Source organism: Canis lupus, chromosome 8 (genome assembly GCF_011100685.1).
Source record: "Canis lupus familiaris isolate Mischka breed German Shepherd chromosome 8, alternate assembly UU_Cfam_GSD_1.0, whole genome shotgun sequence".
Classification (NCBI taxonomy): domain Eukaryota; kingdom Metazoa; phylum Chordata; class Mammalia; order Carnivora; family Canidae; genus Canis; species Canis lupus.
The window spans coordinates 19,515,995-19,538,222 of NC_049229.1; the positions used below are offsets into that span (position 1 = coordinate 19,515,995).

Sequence of the window (22,228 nt, forward strand, 5' to 3'; positions counted from 1 at the left end):
GTGCTGGGAGGTCTCTCCGCGCTGCTCCCGGGCTCGGGAACTCCGACGGGGCGGCGCCGCGCGGCCGGGGTGGTACTGCGCGCCCCGCCACAGCTCCGGACCCCGGACCCCCGACCCCGGACCCCGCGCCGCGGCGGCGACACCCGGGAGGCGCCGCAGGAACCGCAGCCCCGCCGTGCGCGCCTTCGCAGCAGAGCAGCGGCCAGGGGCGCGCGGACTCGAACACCCTGGATTGGAGTTGGACAGCCCGGGGTGGGGGGGCGGGGGGGCGCGTAAAGGGAGAACTGAGCAGAAGGAGGAGATGAGAGCGGTTTCCACCGCAAGCCCCCTCCGCCCCTCGGCTTCCTTCCCCAAAGAGGCGGCTGTGTGGTCCCGCTTCTGCGTGGGTGCACGTGTACGCGCCTGGGTGAGCTCAGTGGGTGTGCCCCAGTGTGAGTGCGTTTGTGCCTCCGCAGGGCAACGCTCAAGCCTGGCAAGAGCAATGCCGGCAGCACATCGGAGAGCGCCCATCCGAGGGGCCAGTAGCACGTGGCCTTGCCGACTAGGCCAGGAAGACGCCCTTACTCGCCAGCTTCCCTCCGCAACCTGCGATTATTCTTCCCTTCTCTGCGGGTTCTGACTGGTGTCGGGGCCGGCCCGAGATCCCAGCTAAGAGGGGGAAGGCCCCCCACTCCACGTCCCACCCCCGTCCCCGCCCCAAGGCCGAAAATCAAACGCTGGAGACGTGAAAGGGTTTCCTGGTTCCAGCAGAAAGAAACAGCGTGATTGCACCGGGGGATTCCCGAAAGGAAGCCTTTTGCAGACTGGAGGGAGCGAGGGTTGGGGTCTCGGAGAGAAGGTCCCCCGAGTTGTGGCAGAATCAGGAGAAACGCCCATCCCTCGGCCCCTCTCCGCAGAGCCCAGCCTGGCTTTATCCCCGCCACTCTGAGCTCTTTGCAGCCGACCTCAGTGGTCAGGCCCGGAGAGGTCACCTCTTGGGCTTGCTTTCTGCCCTTGACAGACCAAAATGTGACGGGCGGCAGCCCTGGTGATGTCTAAGGCTGAGCGGAGGTGATTCTCAGATATAATGCTTTTTAAGCTTCTTTTCCAAAGCTGATTAGTAAGAGAACCACTACCTACTACTAAAGGGACCCCGGATGAGGCCGGCCGCAGGCGACAGAGACCTCAAGCCAGCTGCCCTCCGTCTTAGATTCTCCTGGAGGTCATTATAGCTCATGACTTTCCCCACCGCTGTTGGTCGTCGCCGCTTGACCCGGTGATACTCCTTTGTCCCGTCACCGTGGGGGCAGTGGGTGGTCCGCAAGTTTCTCTCTTACGGGAGGCTGGGGACGCCCCTAGAAGTTCGCCTTCATCTTCAGCCTGGCCGCCTTCCCCCTCCCCCTCCCCCTCCCCCTCCCGCAACGCCCCCGCGCCTCCCCGCGCCTCCCCGCGCCTCCCCTGCCTGGGGATTCGGCGGCGCCTCGCGGACCCTCTCCTCTGGCCCGGGGTAAATCGGCCCCCGGCGCGCGGCTCGCGGCTCGCGGCTCGCGGCTCGCGGGCGGGGGGGGTGGGGGCGGCAGAGGGAGGCGCGGCGGCCCCGGCGGGGGTCTCGCCTGACTCCGGAGTCTGGGAGGCGCGGTAGCTCCCGTCATTGCGGCGAGGGCCGGGCCCACGGCCGCGCGCCCGCCGCCACCGCCGCCGCGGCCGCCTCCATGCTGCAGCGCCGGACGCAGTCCTTCCCCGCGGGGCGGCTGCCGTCGCCCGAACCCGCTGCCGCGGGGAGCCTGGGCGCGGGGCCCGCACGGGTCGCAGCCTGGGACCTGGGCCACCTGGGCCGCCAGCCGCACGCCTGAGCTGCGGACTCGCCGCGGGCAGCGGGCAGCGGGCAGCGGGCGGGGCGCGGTGTGCAGCGGCGCGCAGGGAGTCGGCCCGCGTGTGCAGAGCGGCCCGAACTGAGCGCTCGCGCGCGCGTGTGTGTGTGTGTGTGTGTGTCTGTGCGCGCGTGTGTTTGCGCGTGTTTTTTCCTTTTCCCTAGAGGATGTGAATGTCTTCGCAGCTGGCTGCTCCCTTAGGATTCCTGAGTGTGGAGCTCTGGGCTGTGAGCACAACCCACCCATATAATCCATTTTGCACGGTCGGTTTAGATCGGGAGAAAAAAAGCGCAACTGGACGGGGGTGGGGCCGACCAACGAAACCTTCTGGAAATATACACACACATTCACAAGAGAGAGGAAGAATGAAAGACATGAGATTTTCATAACCTTCTTGCTGACCCTTCTGTTTTCCAAAAAGACTCTGGATCTTTGCTACCTTTTGAAGTCATCTTGGATTTTTTTTTTTTTTTTTTTTTTTTTTTGTGTAAGCCGCTCTCCAGCTAGCTGTGTGTGTGTGTGTGTGTGTGTGTATGCGCGCGCGCGCGCGCCTCTCTGATGCATTTGACTGTCTTTTATCCAACTGCCCAGAAGCAAATGTTGTTAACTCGTCGGTGCCCCCTCGATGCCCAGGTTCTCGAAGAACAGGGAGGACGCCCAGACCCATTTTGCCGGCTGGATTCGGAACCGCTGCCTGGCTGTGGACCCATGTGTGGATCAGTTTACCCAGAGGCTTAGAAAGCTCCGGTATTAACTCGCTTCCAGGTACATCACAAGGTCACCAGAGGGTCTTGTAGCCGTCTTGTTTCCGTGCATCTTAGACCTTCCCTTCTTGGCCAGAAGGATATTTATGTTTCGATCCACATCATCTGGAGGCAAAAGTTCAGCCCTTCCAGCTGGTTTCTGTACAAACAAGGTAACAAGGATTGCTTTTCAAACTGCTTAACAAAATCCCCGACTCTTCCTCAGCCCTTTCCCGGCTCTCTCCTCCCCACTAAAATGTCACCAGCTCTTGAATTACGTGGATTTGGGTTGGAGGAGAACTTGAAGAAAACGTGATCAAAAGGCGATGCCAAACCACTCTCTTTTCTGCCTGTGGTCCGGTGGGCATCAAAGCCGATCGTGAGAAGGACCAGTCCCCTCCTTATTTCTCCCTCCCCGTGCTGTGCTGGATGTGCGTGTGCAAGAGTGAATGCGAGTGCGCGCGCGCCTGTGTGCGAGTGTGTGTGTGTGTTTGAGTGTGTCTGTGTGTGCGTGCGCGGCCGCCCTGCCTCTGCCCGCTCTCCGGGCGCAGAAACGCGGGTTTCATGGGGCGATCGCCGCGGATCCCCCACCCAGCGCGACCTGCGGGCAGCGGCGGCAGTGGCAGGAGCCGCCTTTCGGACTCCCTAGGATGCGGGTGCTGAGCTATGGCAAAGGGCAGCAAAGTGACAAGCGAGACCCGCGTACGACTGTGAAAGCCACCTGGAGCCACCTTGCCGGGATTGTACCTGCGGGCAGAAAGTCCTCCTACGACCGTCTTTTCCTCTAGAGGCACCAGGTAACAAGCAAACGACTACCCGCCTCACCCAGTTTCCTTCTGATCTTGTTTCTAGTGTTTTATCTGCATTGCAGGCTACTTTACTTATTAATGTTTCGAAAATCATTAGGAAGGGCTGGGTATCCAAGGGCGCTCTGTGATGTTGTAATAACATTTCTAGGAGGTGGTATATAAATCTATACCTGAGCACTTAATCTAGCGGTGAAAGAAAGCTAAGGGAATATGGATACGCTCCACCCTAAGTGCTGATATTGGAAAGCCGGGCATGCTATGCTGAACCTGCCTGAAGATGCCAGAGATTAACATTCCATGTTTCCTTCAGGCTATGGTTGCCACGGACCATTTGGTATCCAACCCTCCCCAGACTGTGGAGTGCGAGAGGGTGTTTGGTTTCCACCCATCATTTCAGGCAAGGATCCTTCTGACCCTTCTCTACCTCTGGTGCCAGGTTGTTTTCCTTTCCTCATTGTGGACGAGCTTGCTAGATCCTTTAGTAGTTGTAAATTACGCATCTGGAGACTTTAATCTGAAACGGAGTTTTCTTGGAACTTGCTTTGCATGAAAGGGAATTCATTGTCACCGGCGTGTGTGCTGAGACATGGTATTTAACTGCGAGCGTTTGCTTCTATATAGCAAAATAGATCCGTGAAAGAAGTCATTTTTATATCGAGAGGAGCAAGGCTAAAACCATAACCACCACTCCGGTACCATCCCCAGCTATAAGGTCTCGGTGGTGGAGCTTGTGTGCGCCTGGTTGGTTTGGTTGGTTTTGGTTTGCTCGTTTCTGTATAATATGTATTTTGAAAATTCTTGCCAGTGCATTGATTTACAAGGAACAGGGTGGATTTGCGACTGCCTAATTAACATATTGGATCTGATACGTTAAAACGGAGGTTCCCATGGCTGGCTGGCTGAGTCAGAACAAATTTAGCGAACTTCCAAAAGCCCCTTACCCTTGCACCTTATTTCTCTCATTTCCTTTTTCCACCACATCTGCGTCCCCTCTGCAGAAATTTCACTCCTTTCTCGAGAGCATTCGGATTAACAGGATAAAGCACTTGCAAAGTAGTCTCATCACTGTTTTATTCCGTAGTGAAGGCGGTCTGAATAATTCAGCCGAGGAGTGCTCGTTTGCGTCCTGCCTTCCGTAGCTGCCTGCTGGGTGCACCCAGCAGAGGGTTTGGCCCGGCCCAGCGCGAGGCGCCCTGCTCTGGAGGCAGCGAGTGGAGATGCGCCGAAGGCTTGTCTTTGCTAAGGCAGCTTAGAAAGTGTCGGGGCGCTGCCTCTTTTTCTCCGCTTGCTGCGTTTCTATAGATATCCATATGATGGCATTTGCAGACTACAAGCTGGCCACTAGCTAGCTGCTCTCGCTGTCCCTGACTCCTCTGGAGTCTGGGCTCGGCTGCTGCTGCAGCCCTCGCAGGCTGGTGGTGCTACAAGGCCGTATATGCAGCCGGCTTGGGGGCTGGGCTCCGCCACTGCAGCTGCCAGGCCCTCGTCGACACTTTTTGGGGAGGGGCGGAAGAGCTCAGCAGGCCCCCTGGCAGACAGGAGGCGCATCACCGCTGGGGTGGCGGCCTGGATGTGAGAGGAAGGAGGTGGAGAGAGACGCGGGGAGGGCAGTGAGGTCCTGCTTGACTTCCTGCGCCTGCAGCCCTCCACCCCCTTGTAAATGAATATTCAAGAACATAGAAGAAAGCTGGCTGCAAAAATGCCTTGATACTCAAATATTGCATGGTTTCTCAGGTTTCAAAACCTGAAACTAAGTGTGTTTTTCCTAGATTTCCATTTTTCCCCCTCTCTCTTTTCTCCTCTTTTGCTCTCCTGGATTTAATTAGGTCATTTTTACTCCTGTTTTATCTCCAGTTGGAATACCACTGAAAAGACACCCCCACCCCCCACCGTGCCCAATAAACGTCAAGGCAACGAGGGCCACTCTTCAGATAGATTCGCTCTGTAAGGTAGGGAGAAACAAGAAAGGATAACTTGACTTTTAACAGAAAAGCAGGTCCACACTCTATTCTCTGAAGACTCAAAAAAAAAAAAAAAAAAGGGTACTGCCTGAAGAAAAACTAAAACTAAGTAGGGATTTGGGAGGAATTAGATGAGAGCTGTTCCTTTCTTTTTTCTTTTCTTTTCAAGTTAATTTTCTTTTCTTTTTTTTTTTTTTTTTTGGATTTCCCTCATCACTCAGAAAATCCTGGTCAGAAAACTGATTTGTGTGTACTAACAAATCTCACAAAGACACTTCTTTGTCCCCCCAAATTCTCCAGAGTATTATTACAACAGAAACTATATCATACTCATAATATTTGTTAGCAAATAAGGCGTACTTCTTTCGAGGGTACCCAAGAAAGAAGAAATGCTGGTGCAGAATAGAAGTACCTGGGAAAATAATGGGTTTTCTCCATCTCCATCCTCATTTCACTTCTCTCTGGCCTTTTCACCATTCTGCAGGTTAGGTCTTGCCTTTGTAGCCTCATACTGAGGGAAGGCAAAACAAATGCATTTGCTGACTTTAGAGTGCTTAAAAGACTAAACATAGATTATGGTGTGATTCATGTTTTAAAACGCCATTCATTTGTGCAGATTGGAGTTAGGTGAAATGTCAAAGCCAAATAGGCCTCCTTGCACAGAGTTTTGTATATAGAAGTTCCTGAAAAATGGAGATTTTTGCCTCCCTCCCCTTCTCCCTTGTTTGGAGGAACAGGGAGGTACACACCAGTTAGCTTGAGGATCTGAGTCCACTGACCTTGTACTTAGATGGAGCTGGCTCATCTCACTCATGGGTTAAGATTGTCAGGTGTTGTTAGGAAATTTCCCAGCAAAATGTTCCTTTCTTTTAGGCTCCCTTATGCTTACCATCAAGAGGGGCAGAACAATAGGGCCGGAGGGACACCCATGGGAACCGACTTGAGCATATAGGCAGGTAGGAAGAACTTGCCACTTGACTCCTGTCCCCCAGACCATTTCTTTTAGTCATTTTTGTCTTTTCTCTTTTCAAGAAGAGAATGACCTTGAGCAACACCAGTCTCCTGTGCTTCACATACCTCTTTTCCTCTTCAAACATGTGATGTATGTATCAATATAGAATACACATGCTTATCTACTTTGGTTTTGAAATATGATATTCCTGGATTTGAGAGGGGTTCATTAAGAAAAATCTTTGACTACTACCAGCCAGAGGTGATTTTTTTTTTTCCTTTTTTCTCATGAGGGGAATGGCAAGAGCTGTGGTCACATGAAGGAAAATTGTCCCACCTTTTCCCCCTCTTCATCATTTTTGGCTCCTACATCATTAAATGCATTCTTGGTGTTAAAGGAGTGTCTGGTTATATCATTGGTGTTTAAGTGACCCTCATATGTTATGTCTGCTCTTCATCTTTTCCTGAATGACCATTGGTTCCCTTTTGTTCATTTAAACCAGTGTTCTGTTTCCTCTTGCTGCTTGAAGCACTTTAAGCTTGGTAGTTTTGCTGAGTTTTCTAGCTGGTGAAATTAGGATCTTGCTTTCTGCTGATACTATTGCTGTGTTGTTCTGTGGTTGGGATGAGATGCTTGCAGATATCTAACAATGTCCCTGCCTCTACATAAAACTACCATGTAATAAACTCTGTATCAAACTCTGTATTTAGTTATTTTAAGAAAAAATTACAATTAACAAGATTGCTAATAAATAGATGCCAATTTTGAGGTTGGAGGAAGAAGACTACTTAAAACTTTCTAGTGGCTTGACTGGGTAATCTATTTCACTTATCCCAGTAATTGCTATTTTTCATTTACTTAGAAAAGTAACATTGGCATTACTTTCAAAGTTCTAACTTTTATATTTTATTGAAGAATAAAATATATGAGTTTAGGCTTTTAAATAAATAATATACATGACTAACAGGCAATTTTGCTAAATCATTCTACTGACACATATGTGTATAGCTCTGCCTCATTAATAAACTCTGAAAGTGAGACTACTTACTATATTTCAACTGCCCACATTTTTATTCCTGTGGCATCCTTCAATCAGTGAGGACTATTTAAAACCTGAGGCAGTAATAATTTATCCATTACATGGTGTATGCATGGTGAAATTAAGAAGAATTATGTTTATCAGTATTGAAGCTTTTCTGGTTAGAAGTGAACCATTTTTGTTATGCCCTATCAATATAACATAAATTGTATGTTTTTATGAAAACTCCAGTTTTATATAACAAGAGATATAAATATAAGAATTAATTCAGAGATAGTTAATACCATCTTAAAGCTTTTCCATCATAGTATTCTGATAGTGTTCTGACAATGCTTTTTACTGAACTATGACATAATTTAATAGTAATTATGAAGATGGTTAACAAGTGATAGAAAATTATAATGAGATGACATGGTTATATAAATGCACTATCATTTTGCTGATACCAAGTAAACCACATGAATGGGCTTTGTTATTAAACTACAAGCTATATCAGTAAGATTTCTCAGAAACTGGCTTTGATGGCCTATGTTTATTAAGTTACAAAACTTGGGCACATTGGGAAGAAAATGCAAACTGATCGATTTGAGTCTTCCTAGATAATATATATCTTTTTATAAAAGAAATCTGTCTAACCACAGACCTCATGCTATTCTTTTCTTTGTGGGGGCATATATGCAATTTATTGCTTTAAAAAACCTTCCACAGAAATATTTTGAATTTGGCATGATGAAGAACAATTGCAGAATTACCATTGGATATTGAATACTTTAGATTTTATAGCAGAAAGGATCTGGAAAAGAAGTAATAAGATAAACATATAAAGTTGTACATTCTCCTCCCCTCCCTCCCCCCCCCCCACCAAATCTGGAAGCTGTTTCTGAATTCTTAGAAAAAAAGACTAAATGAAAATGCTAATTAGTTCAATATATAGTCAATTAGAACTAGTGTATTTGATCAGAGATAGAAGCCACAACAGTGTCGCTTATATTACTCTTTTTACTATGCCCTGTGCAGCTCTTTTGAGGAAATACTAAAGAAAACTGAAGGATTCATGTCAGTTGCTTCCTGCATTTCATTCCTGCATTTCATTCCCCGTGTTGACTTTGCATTTTTTGTCTTCAAGTAGGTTTTTCCTGAGTCTTAGTGGTGGTGCTTCCGAAGTTATAGAATATTTGCATTACAGTAATCTATTAGTGGGAATATATCAACTCTGTTATGAAAACTTTTTCTTCTTTGGAAATACAGGCTGGTATTTTCTTAGTGATTACCTCTTTGTTATGTTTTCCATGGTATAAACATGAGGTTATTAAATGACTTATGTGGATTTATTAGTGTTAAGGTATTTGTATAGCAACATTAAAATGCATATGATTTACACGGTGATATTGAACACTATAGAGTAGTACTTGTACTTTTTTCTAGACGGATAGATACTATTCTATCAGTACTATTCACAGATATTTAAATATAAAGTGCCTCATTTAATAGAAATGTGTCTACCTTTGCATTGAAATTTTAGGGGTTATTTATAGGAATTATGTAGCATATTTGCCATGTATTGATTGTTCAAATGTCAAGCACTTTAACAACCTATAACTAGACATTGGATCCTGACCTCAAGGAACTTATTTTCCTAGTAACAGGAAGGATGTAAACAAATACGTAAGTTTGAAAGTAATTGATATTTTTAAAATCCTATTTTGATTTTTTTTTTTTTTTTTTTGCTTTGTAGTAAGAAGAGGAAATTTGGAAACTGTTACTATACTTTGTGGAGGTTGATACTGTGCAGTGGTTAGAAGCATGAACTTTGGGATTTCACAAACCTATGTCTCATGCTTATGTAACCTTGAGCAAGTCTTGAAACCTCTCTGAGCTTTAATGTCTTCACCTATAAGATGAAGCTAATAATAAAAAACACTTAGCTGCTATCATTACCATCATCATTGCCATCATCATGATCATTTCATCATTAGCTATCCTGAGCGTAAAGGAGAAAAAAAAAGGATAGTAATTGGATGATATCAAAGCCTATGCTTGGGATTGTAGACCCTCAGGACCCCAGGGAATGCTAAAGCTCAGCCAAACCAAGGACCGCACAGTCCACTGTCTTCAGAAATCAAGCATATGTGAATCTTAAACCCAGGAAATCTGGCTGGGTTTACGAAATTATAGGTTGAAGCATCTCTGGTACACTAGTGAGTGCATGGTTTTCCCAAGACATTCATATTTAAATTCATTTTACTTCCTGATGGGTCTGGTATTATAAAATGTCTGAGTTATTCTGATATCTATTCAAATTTAAATTTTCTCTAAAGCATCCCTGCCAAGTGGTCATCTTGACTAAGCCTGAGTACCTTCAGTGACTCTAAAAATCACTCCACCTAAACTGGATTATTCCATTTTGTATAGGCATATTATCAAATTTATATATATATAAATATATATATATATATATATATATATATATATATATTTAGAGATTTTATTTATTTATTCATGAGAGACACAGAAAGAGAGACAGAGACACAGGCAGAGGAAGGAGAAACAGTTTCCATGCAAGGAACCTGATGTGGGACTAGATACCAAAAATCCGAGATCACACCCTGAGCCAAAGGCAGACGTTCAACCGCTGAGCCACACAGGGGTCCCTCAAATTTATTTTTGAAGTTGAGCCAAACATCTGACATCTTTGGCTTCTAATTAGTTTTAATATGGGAGGAGGGGCACACAACAAATCTAATTCCAAGTACCACAAATATTTAAACTGAATTACTTGAGATCACCAAACCGTGATTGCTCTGCTTATGACTAAACATAACCATACCTAAACTGATTTGGGACAGTTTTCTATGTGTCATGATTTCAAGCCCTTTACTTTTTGTACTCAATAAATGTTATCCATCATTCGTCTTTATCTCCACCTCCAGTTTGTTTGTGTCACTTTACATGCAAGTGTGATACCAGCTCCAGCAAACCACAAGGGTTGATTAGTGTAGCATTGAGCAGAAGCATTATTTCCTTGCTTTTGGAACAAAGGAAGCAGGTCCATGCTATGCTGTAACCATCCATCCAGCACTCATGTCATATTTACTATTTGATCAACGCCTTCTCTCCTTTTGATCCTGAACAAGGCATTGGAGTCTTTAACATATACCTCTCAGATGCTACAGCTTCATTGATCCAAATTGTCATGAGACTAGAATTATTTGCCATTCTGAGTCTAGACCCTAGTGCAGACATCTGAGATCACTTTCATAATCATATCATATACCTCAACTTGTAATCATTCACATCATATGATTTGCTTATCATGGTCAAATTAATTCTTTTCCACTAAACATTGAGAGAAAAAGTAACTTATAAGTATTACAGTGATATTCATAATGTATGTGAGAAACAATTAAATGGAGCAAGATAAGAAGACTAGATTTTATCTTATCCTAAAGTGACGGAAGGATCTGGCTACATCATGGGCTCTCTGATCTAGAAAGGAATGACTCAACGCTCATTCTTTGATTCTTTTAAAACCATTTATTCATCATTTAATGCATGCTTCCCTATTCTGCTAAGTAACTATTTCTCCTTTGAGACACAAAAGTCAAAATGGATTGAAGCCACTCTGTGGAAATTGCTATGTAGAGTAAGAAACAAATATTCTCTTAGACAGCCCTAGTCTTAAGTCACTCCTGATGATACTCATATATCTTTGCCTCTTAATTTACTCTTAAACTTAGATGATACTGATTTCTAGAATATTTACTATGTCCGTTTGGGTTACCTCCGCCACTATTGAATAAAATCGAAATTAGGTTTCCAGCTGTTTCTCCAGCCTCCTTATGAGGTCACCTGATTTCTAATAAGGGGGAAATAATCTGAAAACAAAAGGAAATGACAGTAAAACTCTCTCTGTCTGGTACCCTCACAGGATAGGTCTTGGCTATCAACATTCTTCAAAACCTTCAACCTTCAAATGTTTTATTCCACTAGGCACCATGTTTAGTATATGTGTATTTTAAAAGTTTTATTTTTAATGTGAATGCTAATAGTTATTAAAATTGACACACCAATTCTAAATACAGCTAACCTTTTTCTTAAAGACTTCAGGTCTTTGTTGTTAGTGATTGCAGAAAGCCCTTACAGACCGATCCATGGCATACTTAAGACAGTTTGTACTGGTATGAAATTTTCCTCAACTTCTTTTCTTTCCTATGTATGATTTTTCATTGATTATTTTTTCCATGCTCTCATAAAACAAACTTTTTCAGTGGATGTTTTTTTCTTTTTTAACTCACTAATAGGAACTTATTAACAAAATGATAAGATTGTTAGATATCTTTGTGAACTAAGAGCCTGAGGATGAATAATATTCTAAGACCTCCACTGCTAAGGAAAGCACATGAGTTTTCCTTCACATACTTTATGTGGAAAGTCCTGAAAAATGCTAATATATCTTGGATAATAAATACAATAGATGATGATCATCACCCATCATAAGTACATTTTCTGAGAATATTCTCTTTGCCAGGCACTGTTGGTTTTTACTCTCTTCTAAGCCATGCAATGACCCTACAACTTAGGTGTGATTGTATTCCTTTCTTTGGAGGAGCAAGTTGAGGCTGAGGGCAGTTAATTTACTTGTCCATGATTATATGACTAATGGATGATAGATGACAAATATTTCTGATTGTAAAGAAGATGCTACATCTGCTATACCTAGGTGATTTTCATTTTCATCTGCCTCTTAAAGCTGTTTTCTGTTGATTGTTACATAAATGTGACCTTCAAAGATGAAGACCATCCTCTGAATATGTACCTTATTCTTAATTTCTTTTCCTTAACAGTACTCAATGAATTATCGTATTTTTTATCTGGAAGTGTTTAAAAGACTTTATGGTTACTATCGATTAGGGGATTTGGAAGCTATTTGTATGGAGAAATGTTTGATCCCGGATCTGGGATATAAGTATATCCTGAAATTTTTTTTGCCAAAATAGACTCTGTGATTTGAGGTGATTTATTCTTCTTAGTTTGCCATTTCTGTCTACAAAACGGTATTACAAGCCAGGGTAAACTAGCTGGTATGTCTTAAGTAATTAATAAATGTTCCCTGTAGCATTTTTCCTAGTACAGAAGAATCAGAGAATTCTGTAAATATTAGAATCAGATGGAACTTGGAGATCATTAATGATCATTTATCATTAAAATGTTTGCACTTGTCTAATTGTGCTCTGCATTCCACTTACCTCTTTTTCCTGTTACTATGCTATTTGTTCTGTTGCTGTCATTAATGAGCACTTCAGTCTTTACCCCCAGTTACCTCTTTCTTTGAGACAGGGCTAGAAAAAAAAAAGTCAGATAACAAACTCATTTTGTCATCTGAATCCAGATTTCTATGCTGTTATTTCAGTGGCAGAGAGGCCTGACAGTCAGCCAAAATCTGATGCTTAAGTATAGATACATTTGTTGGCAGAACAGACCATTTCTAGATTAGGACCTGTGGTGTGTTCTCACCTGTGATTTACTTTCTTACTTCCTCTGGTAAATTCAGTATGGACACAAATTCATTACAGATATTCCCATCAAGAGTAGATGTCTGTTTGCCTTCCCCTTGAATCTGGACTGGCCTTGCAACTTGCTTTGAGCAATAGATGTGGGACAAGTAATACGATATGACTTTCAAGCGAGATCATACAGCCATCACTGTTGCCCTCCTAGAAAAAAAAAACATTAACAGCATATAAGAAGCTTGGGTTTCCCTGCTGGAAACAAGTGGCCCAGCTGACAGCTAACACCAGTGGCAAGACATGTAATGAGGCCTCCTTACAGTACCCAGATACAATTGAGCTTCCAGGTAATTACAGTCACATGAGTGACCATAAATGAGACCAGCAGAAGAACTAGCCCAAATTTATGACCTACAAATCATGAACAAATAAAATGGTTGTTACTTTAAGCCACTAAGTTATGGGGTAGGAATAGATAACTGAGACACACCTTTGGGTAATGGGATATAACCAGCCATCATGCCTATTTTGGAAGACAACTGTCTCACCTCCCTTTCCTTTTTAAGATTTGTTTATTTACTTGAAAGAGAGAGAGAGAGAAAAAGAGTATGGCACACGAGTGGGGGAGGGGTAAGGAGAAACGAAGAGGGAGAGAAGCTGACTCCCTGCTGAAAGGACCCTGAGATCATGACCTCAGCCAACATCAAGAGTCAAATGTTTAACTGACTGTACCACTCAGGCACCCTTCCCCACTCCCTTTCTTACACTTCCAACAAATATTTGTTAAATAGCTACTAGATCTAGGCATACTGACCCCTATGTATGGGGGGGTCAGTGAATCTATGGATTCATTGAAGAATATATTCTTTTCTTAAACTTTTGGAAGTATTTGCTGGTTCCTCAAATGCCTCAGATTTCCTCAAAACTCCTTTTCCTAAGATGTTTCCTAACATGGCTAAATGTACATGAAATTAATTTTGATTTACCTATTTACTGCTGTACCCACTTATCACTGCATTAGAGAAGCTTCTCTGAAAGGGCTGTCCTCTTATCCTAGAGATCATGCCATTCACCTAAAGCCCAAAGGAGAATTTGTCTTTGTTTCTCGATGTTGTATTTTGGGCTTGGTTTGGTTCAGAATGACATTTTGTTATTTCTCCAAGATTTTACCTTCTAATTATGTTTCAGTGACTCATGTTTACTATTCATTTCTTCTGTAAATTGAATCTAGATTGCACAATTACTTTATCCTGGGACTTTATACACCTTCATTTTATTTCATGATGTTCTCATTTATATACCAAATTATTCTGTAGGCATTTGACATACTGTTACAGGTATAATAAGGTGCAGGGTATAGACCATGGGGCAGTATAATTATAATGGCTTAATAACTGTATGATTATTTGTAAAGAATGCATAGCTACAAAATGAATACAGTTAAATTCAGTGTTTTTACTTTTAGTAAGAGAGATACATTTGTGAAGGGATGCAAGGGAATGCATGTCAAGTTCCCTTAAATATTTTCTATAGAGATGTTGTCCAATGAATTTGAAAGTCTCCCTGGAAAATACCAAATATGAGTTATTTTATTTACATTTTCTAATTGCTATATCTTTCTGTGATTTTAGGATTTAATATAAGATAGGTAATGTATGTTGTACTAATCATCTGAAATTTCTACTAATGAACTCTAAAATAATCAAGTACATATTCCATCTGCTGCATGTTGCAATGTACATAAGAATTTATTTTCTTAGCATGATATGTATCAATTTCCAAGATCCCAATTTCTGCAGACTCCAGAGTGAGTGTTTTGTTTCACCATGTCCGTTTGGTGGTCATCAAACTTGCAGGGGAAGAAAAATAATTTTCTGTCTACCCTTCTAGGTTCTTGGCTAAAGCCACCAGCCCCCGCCCCCAATAAAAATACAGATTACAGGAGAAAAACAGAAATTTAACAACATGTATACCTCCTGTATACATAGAAGATACCCAGGAAAACTGAGTAACTCCTCTAAATGGCCCAAGGTATCACCTTAAATACCATCTCCAGCTAATGACCAATTAAAAAAAAAAGGGTTTGGGGAGAAGAGGAAGCCAGTTGTGGGAGATTATCAGACAAAACACAGTAATGGTTGTTATACAGATTGTGCCTCTTCTGCTGTTGAAGAATTTTTAGAGATTTAGTTAATTCTCCTCTCCTCGGTTCAGAAAAGAGGACACCCTTACAAATGGAGACTTCTCTTATAAATGTGAATGTCTGTTACGAAAAGGTAACTTCAATGTGAATTTTAGAGCCTTTCTGGTATCTGCTATTTCTTAAAAGTAATCAACCTAAATTAATTCTTATGCCAAAGAGGCATATTTTGGGATGGCAAGTTCTCCCCTTCCCTGCTTTCAGATTTCTTAGCAAGTTTTGTTATTTTGGGGCAACAAATTGAAAGTAGTCAAGCCATAGTCTGACTATAAAATCTTTAAAATTAATGGCTCTAAAGGCATCTAGTTGGCTCAGCCAATGGAGAGTACAAAGTCCAACCCCAAGTTGGGTATAGAGATTACTTAAAAATAAGATCTTGTAAAAAAATAAAAAGGAAAAAAATTAATAAAATGAATGGATCTAATAGAATTTAGCTACAAAGAAAATTGCATTTGTCTATTAATCATGGAGAAGTTAAATAACATCTGTAGTATATACATAAGGCAGATTTCATTTTACTATAATAAAACAGAGACTATTTGTATACACACACAGCTTGTTTATTTTATCAAATACTAAATCATTATTAATATGCATGCTATGTATTGTACTGTTAGCAATTATCACACTTTAAAAGAAGATTGAGAATAAATCCTTGGATAAATGGTTGTGGAAAAATAATAATCTTTTATTCGTTGTCAAATAATGTATAGTAAAATTGTAAGAAAGAAAATGACAATGACTAAATTTAAATATAATTTTTAAAAAGTCTCAGGTAGCTTCTTTTTCTTTTTCCTCTCTGCAAAACAGGAATCATACAAATCCTGATTAATTGTAGCTTTGCATTTGTTTTCATGGTCTGGTTTTCAGCCTCTGAAGTGTAGCATTCTTCATTATGATTTACTCGTTTCTTAAAATCATACTCTTTTTTGATAGGAATAAGTCTGTATTTTCTGATCAACTTCCTTTCTAATTTTCCACTATAATTTAACTCAAATGTTATAGGGAATAATAATGAACAGAGTTTTAACTGGGACAGGCCATCATTTTGTACTAATTCTTTGGTAGGCGTTCAGCTGAGAGAAGGAAGTAGTAAACCCCTGGCATGGGGCGACCTGGGTCAGTTTGACAGCCACTGCTTTGGCACAGGGTCAGCTCAGTTGTTAAAACTCAGCCTTCCATCTCCTTAAAGGCTCATTGCTGTACCCTCAGGACCTCAGTGTTCTTATGGTCATTAAATAAAGAAACTTCCATTTGACAAATAAAATGGCTAAAATTAATACCTGTGGGGATTTTGAAAAAATGTCCATGTGTTTGAGTTCCTATTAAGTGGTATATCAGAGAAGTAATCAAACATACCTGTGTTTTTCAGGGAACTCCAACATAATGCAGTTATGGGTATGTGGACCCTCTATTAAATGGTTTTAATAATCAATTTTCAGTGTCTCTGTTACAAAATTCATGAAGAAAAAATTTAGCTCTGACTAGCCTTATTGGTAATGGTGGGCAATATGTACTCATATTTCCTTTTTTTTTTTAAGATTTTAGTTTTAAGTAAACTATGCCCAACATGGGGCTCAAACTCACAACCCTGAGATCAAGAATCACGTGCTTCACACACTCAGCCAGCCAGGTACCCCAGTATCTACTCACATTTCTATTACAGTTTCATTGCACTGGGCAGACTTCTTAAGATAAAATTCATTCTTTAAAAGTTGGATATTTGCCTTCATTTTAGTTTATTTCAATATAGTGGAGATGGAAACATCCTTTTCATAGTCAGTTTTGGCTAGCGTACCCTAAAATTTACTAACTAATTATAGTGAAATCACAACTCTACATTCTTCGTTGAGAAGAAGTTGGTGGCAGCCTGTGAAGAAAATAATGTAGTGTGGTTAGCCAATGTTCCTGTTTCCTCTAGGGGAATGTAACTAGTTTAATCAATTACATATGCAGCAATAAGTTCCTGAATTACCAAAAAGGAAATGGCTCTTGGCCACTACATATGAGATATTTTAGTATCAAATACCTCTAGCTTTATCTATTCAAGTTTGAAATCATTTTGTTGGGGAACAAGAATTTCCTGTCCTCTTCTAGGTTCTTCCAGCTGGACTGAGAATCAAATTGGCACAAGACAAGATTAACAGGAGAAAATCAGATTTAATGTTGCATGTACCAGGAATGCACACAGATATGGAAATTCCAAAGACAGCCGAGTAAAATGAGGTATATATGTCATTCTGAATTAAGGAGAAGAAATAGGGGTCTGGAACCCAGAGGAAAAGAATGCGATTCACATTAGCACTATATAAGAAGAGCAGGTATTTGGTTATTAGATGTTTTCCCTGCCATATAGGTAGGTCATTCAGATAAAAATGATCCTTGGCAATAACCTGTATTCTGGCAAAGACAGTTTAGATTCTTCTGTGCAGTTAAGCAAGGGACAAAATTTTCTCTTGAGCCCTCAAAGTCTATGTCAGCTCAAAATAATCCACATGCTGAAGTGGCATATTTTGAGGAGACCTCAAAAAAAATTTTGTAAATCTTTTAAGTATAGCCCAAGACATTACACTTTAATCAGTCAGTGTGCACTGAAATTTGAATGACTGGTTAGTTTTCCTACAGTTAATCTTTTTGTGGAAGTATCATTGGTATTATTTTAATTAAAATCAACAATAGATTGTTCATAATTGTGAGCAAGGAGGATGTAATGTAATATATCATTTGCAACCTCTTCAGATGATTCTGCAGAGGGAAAAACATTGAGCTGGAAGGTTATCAGCAAAAATAGAATATAGCAAGAGATATAAAAATAGCACTCTCTTCCCTGTCTTTTTCAATCTGAGTGGAGCTCTCATTGTATGATTCTGCATGCAATCTGCAAAGTGCTGTGAGACTCGCTTTTAATTGAGGTAACCCTGAGCTTTTTGAAGTATAACCAGCGACAGACTAAAGTGACATTTTGATTAAGCAGTGGCTCAATTGTGAAATACTGTTATCCTGCATCACTGCTGGCAAGCTTAATTGGAGTATAGAGTCTAACTAGAGGTACAACAACAAAGCAAAAACAAAGCACCAATAATGAAATCATGTTACCTTCTTATATTGGTTCTCTCACAGTTCACACATACACAGAGACACAATTTTCTTCATTCCATTCTTTTGTTCTTTTGTTTGAATCAGTGAAGAATGTCCCTCCTGATTCTCTTTTCCTTTTTTTCTTTGTCTTAGTTCTAAAAATTGACTAATTCCAGATAAAAGATTCTAATTACAGTTTAATCAGTTGCTAGTTTAATTTTTAAAGAAGCAAGTTCTAAGGATATACTTTTTGCTAGTATTTGCACTCAAATTTTCCTAAGATATAGGTTGCTGTATTATCGTCTTCGTGATTAAGTGATGGATATTTGGAGTTACATTAATGAATCACAGAGGAGAGTACTAATGCAGAGTGCTTTTCATTACAGAGTACTTCAGCATTGTTAAAGGATAGAATCAAAGTATGGCTTTGAAATTTATCTCACGGGTCAGTTATGCAGGTCAAATGTTCATTACAAGAAAGTTATTGCAATGTGATTTGTAATAGCAAAAACGTATTTTATAAAACTCTGTACAGTCGAAGTATTTATCAGTAACGGGCAGGTTTGTAATGGGCAGGTTTCCTAACGAAATATTGTGCTTCTCTTTAAATAACTAACATAGATCTATATTTGTTGATAAAGAAAGCTGTCCAATATATATGATTGCATAAGAATAGAAGTTGTGGTGGCTGTAATATTATCCTCTTTGCATAAAATATAAACTTACACGTATATATATACACGTAAATGTGTATTTATGAATTATTCCTTGGAAATATACATACACGCAAAAAAGTAGGTGGTGATTTCCGCTGGTTAGGGATGTCAAGTGATTTTTAATTTATCCTTTTATAGAGTTTTAAACTTTTTTGCTTTGTACATGTAATAATTCAATAATAATAAAAACTTAAATATAAAGTTTAAATAGCTATTATTGTTATCGATCAAATAAAATTAAAAATGAATATTCTAAATAATGAAAGGATACTGTATGCTAGATATTATGCTATTAAATAAGTCAACAAAAATATCAATGATATTTACAAATTTATTTTTTATAAATGAATTGTAGAAATTTAGCAACCAAGCTCATATAGAATACTATTTGCACTGTTTAAAACAAACTAAATGTCTGCCTCTTAAGGGGAATTTCCTTAACAGTAGAAGATATGAAAAAGTGCTTGATGGTTTTAGAGTTTCTGCTCTGCTTTATTTTGCAACTTTTAAAAGGGAAAGTATATATAAAACTTAAATACCTAATTTAATCTAAAGTATTAGGAAAACCTCACTTCCACGATAAAGGATGTTTCATTCTGGATTTTATTTAAGTTCACAGCCTTAAGTTCCTGGAGATAGGAATTTTGAGTGTTTTGTGTTTGCATTGGGCCCCAGCACAATATTTGCCATATAGATGAAAGATTTGATCTTTAAATAAAAAAGGAATTAACTTTTTTCCTAGAATCTTAATATATAACTTGCAGATAAAATGTTTTCTAATTTACTCCAATTTATTAACAAACTAAATAAAACAAAATGAAACAGAAGTATATAAGAGGTCCTGCTTAGACCAGTCTAGAAAATTGGTAATGGGAAAAAAAAATACTACTGAATTCCACAGTAACAGAGATAAAAATATTATTTAAATTTTGTACAGGACTATGAAGCTAAACTTTTGAAGGGTATTTTTATCTCATATTTAATAAAAAAATAACTGCAACTATCCATAATCGTAGAGTAAGAAAAACACTCAAATCTTATTCCTAGGTACACTTTTCAAATAGTAGTGATCAGTAGCTTTAGGGTAGTTTTTACTTTCCATTTAACTTTCACAGCAGAATTTTAAGGAAGTTAAATTCTTAAAATTTATTTTCCCTTTTTTATTGAGATGTGATTCAAATATTGTATGCCACCCTTTTGAAGTGTACAATTTTAGTGATTTTTTAATATAATGACAAGGTTGTACAGCCATCTCTAATTCCAGAACTTTAAAAAAAAATCTCCCTAAAGAAACTCTGCATTTATTAGCAATCACTACCTATTTCCCCCTCCCAGGAGATTAAGTTTTTTGGTTGTTTTGTTTTGTTTTTTTTTGGTGGGAGGAGAGGCAGTGATGGGGAGGAGTGTCTCGGTAGGGAATGGCGATGCAGAAAATAAAGGAAAAGAAAAACAGTACACCAAAAACAAACTAGGGTTTTTTAAAAGAGTTAATCTTCCCAAGGCCTTTCCTAATCTTTGTTCTTTTAAAACATTCTTATAGATATATATATTTTTTTATTTATCAAGGTTTATTCTGTGAGATCCTCCTTTGTCTATGCATTTAATTCTAGCAGTTATTCCACATCATTCATAGAATCATGAAATCCTAATTTTTATAAATGAAATTGCAGTTTTACTATAGATATGTGATATGTTTGTAATGGGAAAGTAATAATAAATAAGTTGACAACATGGTCAAAGATCTAGGTTTCTCCCTATTGATCTATCTGACCATCTATCTATACTGGTGTGAAGTGGAAAGAAATATTTGAATGGGGTTAATTCTATAAGTGAATGGTTCATTAGTGAATATTGCGTTATGGTGATGCTTTTTGCTGCAATAAACAGTCTTGTAATTTCAGTGACTGGAGTAAAGAATACTAGGTTAAAAGCCCCTTTGTGTATCAGTTGAAATTGTATGTATTTTCCCCCTTTTTAAAAGAGAAACAATGAAATATACTTAAAGTTTCCATTTATGCAATTGATGATTGTGCGTGTTGTATATTAGGAGCTGATTCTGTTTAGATAAGAAAATTAATATTTTCTCAGTATTTAGCATCCTAGGTTTTAGTTACATTTGACTGATAACTTATTTCAACACTGCTGACTTGATATTTTGTTGCACAGAATGTCTAAGCACTGTGCAGAGATTGTTCTGTCAAAAGTGAAGCTTATCTAGTCTCTCCATTCTGAGTTCTTGAATCTTGACTATAATTTTAAGTTCCTTTTATCCCTCATTTCTCCTTAAGAATATTTACTTCTTTCTCACTAACGTGCCCCTGAAGTCATTTATCAGAGTAGATAAAACGAAACAGTTCTAAACTGGTCCTCTTTTTCTGTGTTTGGGTGCTGTAACTTTAAGTTACTGACTTGTTTATTCAGTAAGTATTTATTGAGAACATTCTACATGTTCCAGAAATCATGGTTAGATCTAAAGATCCAACAGTAAACAAAATAAGAGAGAGAGATGATTGCTGCCCTTGTTGATGTGATTGTTGTTCTTGTTGAATGTACAGAATGGCAGGGAGAAAGATACTTTGGAATTCATGGATTCAATTTGTTGAGCACCAGTTAGGTGTTATATGTCTGGTTAGGTGTTGGCATTAAAGAAATAGAATTGGTTTGCATGTTTGGAGACTGTTATGACACAGAAAGTCCAGGGTGCTTTGAGAATATGCATGGTGGGATCCCATTTGTCAGACTCCCCTTCTGCTGGGTCTCCTGTCAGCCCATGTTCTTTGTGGATGAATGATAGTGCATGCTGAGATAACTTGTTCTATCTGGGCTGCTGTTCTATGCCCTGCAAAATCTCATTTAATCTGTAAACTATTAAAATTCAAATATTAGGTTAGATGGCATCATCAGCTGTTTTTTTTTAAAAACAGAATTGCAGATTATATATGCATACATGCATATGTGTATATATGATCCAATGTGTCTCTGTATTCGCAAAAAAAGAAAAAAATATTTCTGTAGTTACTTATCAGGTATGAAAATTTTCCTGCTTTTCATTTACTTCAGATAATATAGACTGCTCTGGCTCAAGTGCTGGCTTAAAAATTTGTTTGAGGAGCATTTCCTGCTAATCAAAAACATATTGCCCTACAGTTATTTCTTGTATTACACCGTCAGATAAATTATCCAACAACAGGAGCCTGAAATCTGCTGTTCAATCAACTTTGGGTTCACTTATTTGTGTGTTTCTCTTCCAACCTGTTTTATAGCCTTGAAAGACTTCTCTATTACCTATTTGTAAAATAATTCCATTGTTTGACTTCAACTCATTGTTTACAACATAACCACATATTCAAAGGTTCCTGTACACTCTTAAGAT

General features: G+C 39.9%; 1 protein-coding gene across 5 annotated transcripts in view; it reads left to right on the forward strand.

Moving 5' to 3' along the window:
- The first annotated feature begins 1,365 nt into the window (after positions 1-1,365).
- LRFN5 (leucine rich repeat and fibronectin type III domain containing 5) overlaps positions 1,366-22,228 on the forward strand; it is a 236,379-nt gene continuing 215,516 nt past the window's right edge. The window contains exons 1-2 of one of the 5 annotated variants that reach the window (XM_038544585.1): positions 1,366-1,486; positions 2,484-3,390. The gene's annotated coding sequence lies outside the window, so the exon portion shown is untranslated. Of the gene's footprint in view, positions 1,487-1,914; positions 3,391-22,228 lie in introns of those variants that run through there. The other 4 variants (XM_038544586.1, XR_005363202.1, XM_038544587.1 and 1 more) reach the window with 4 other exon arrangements.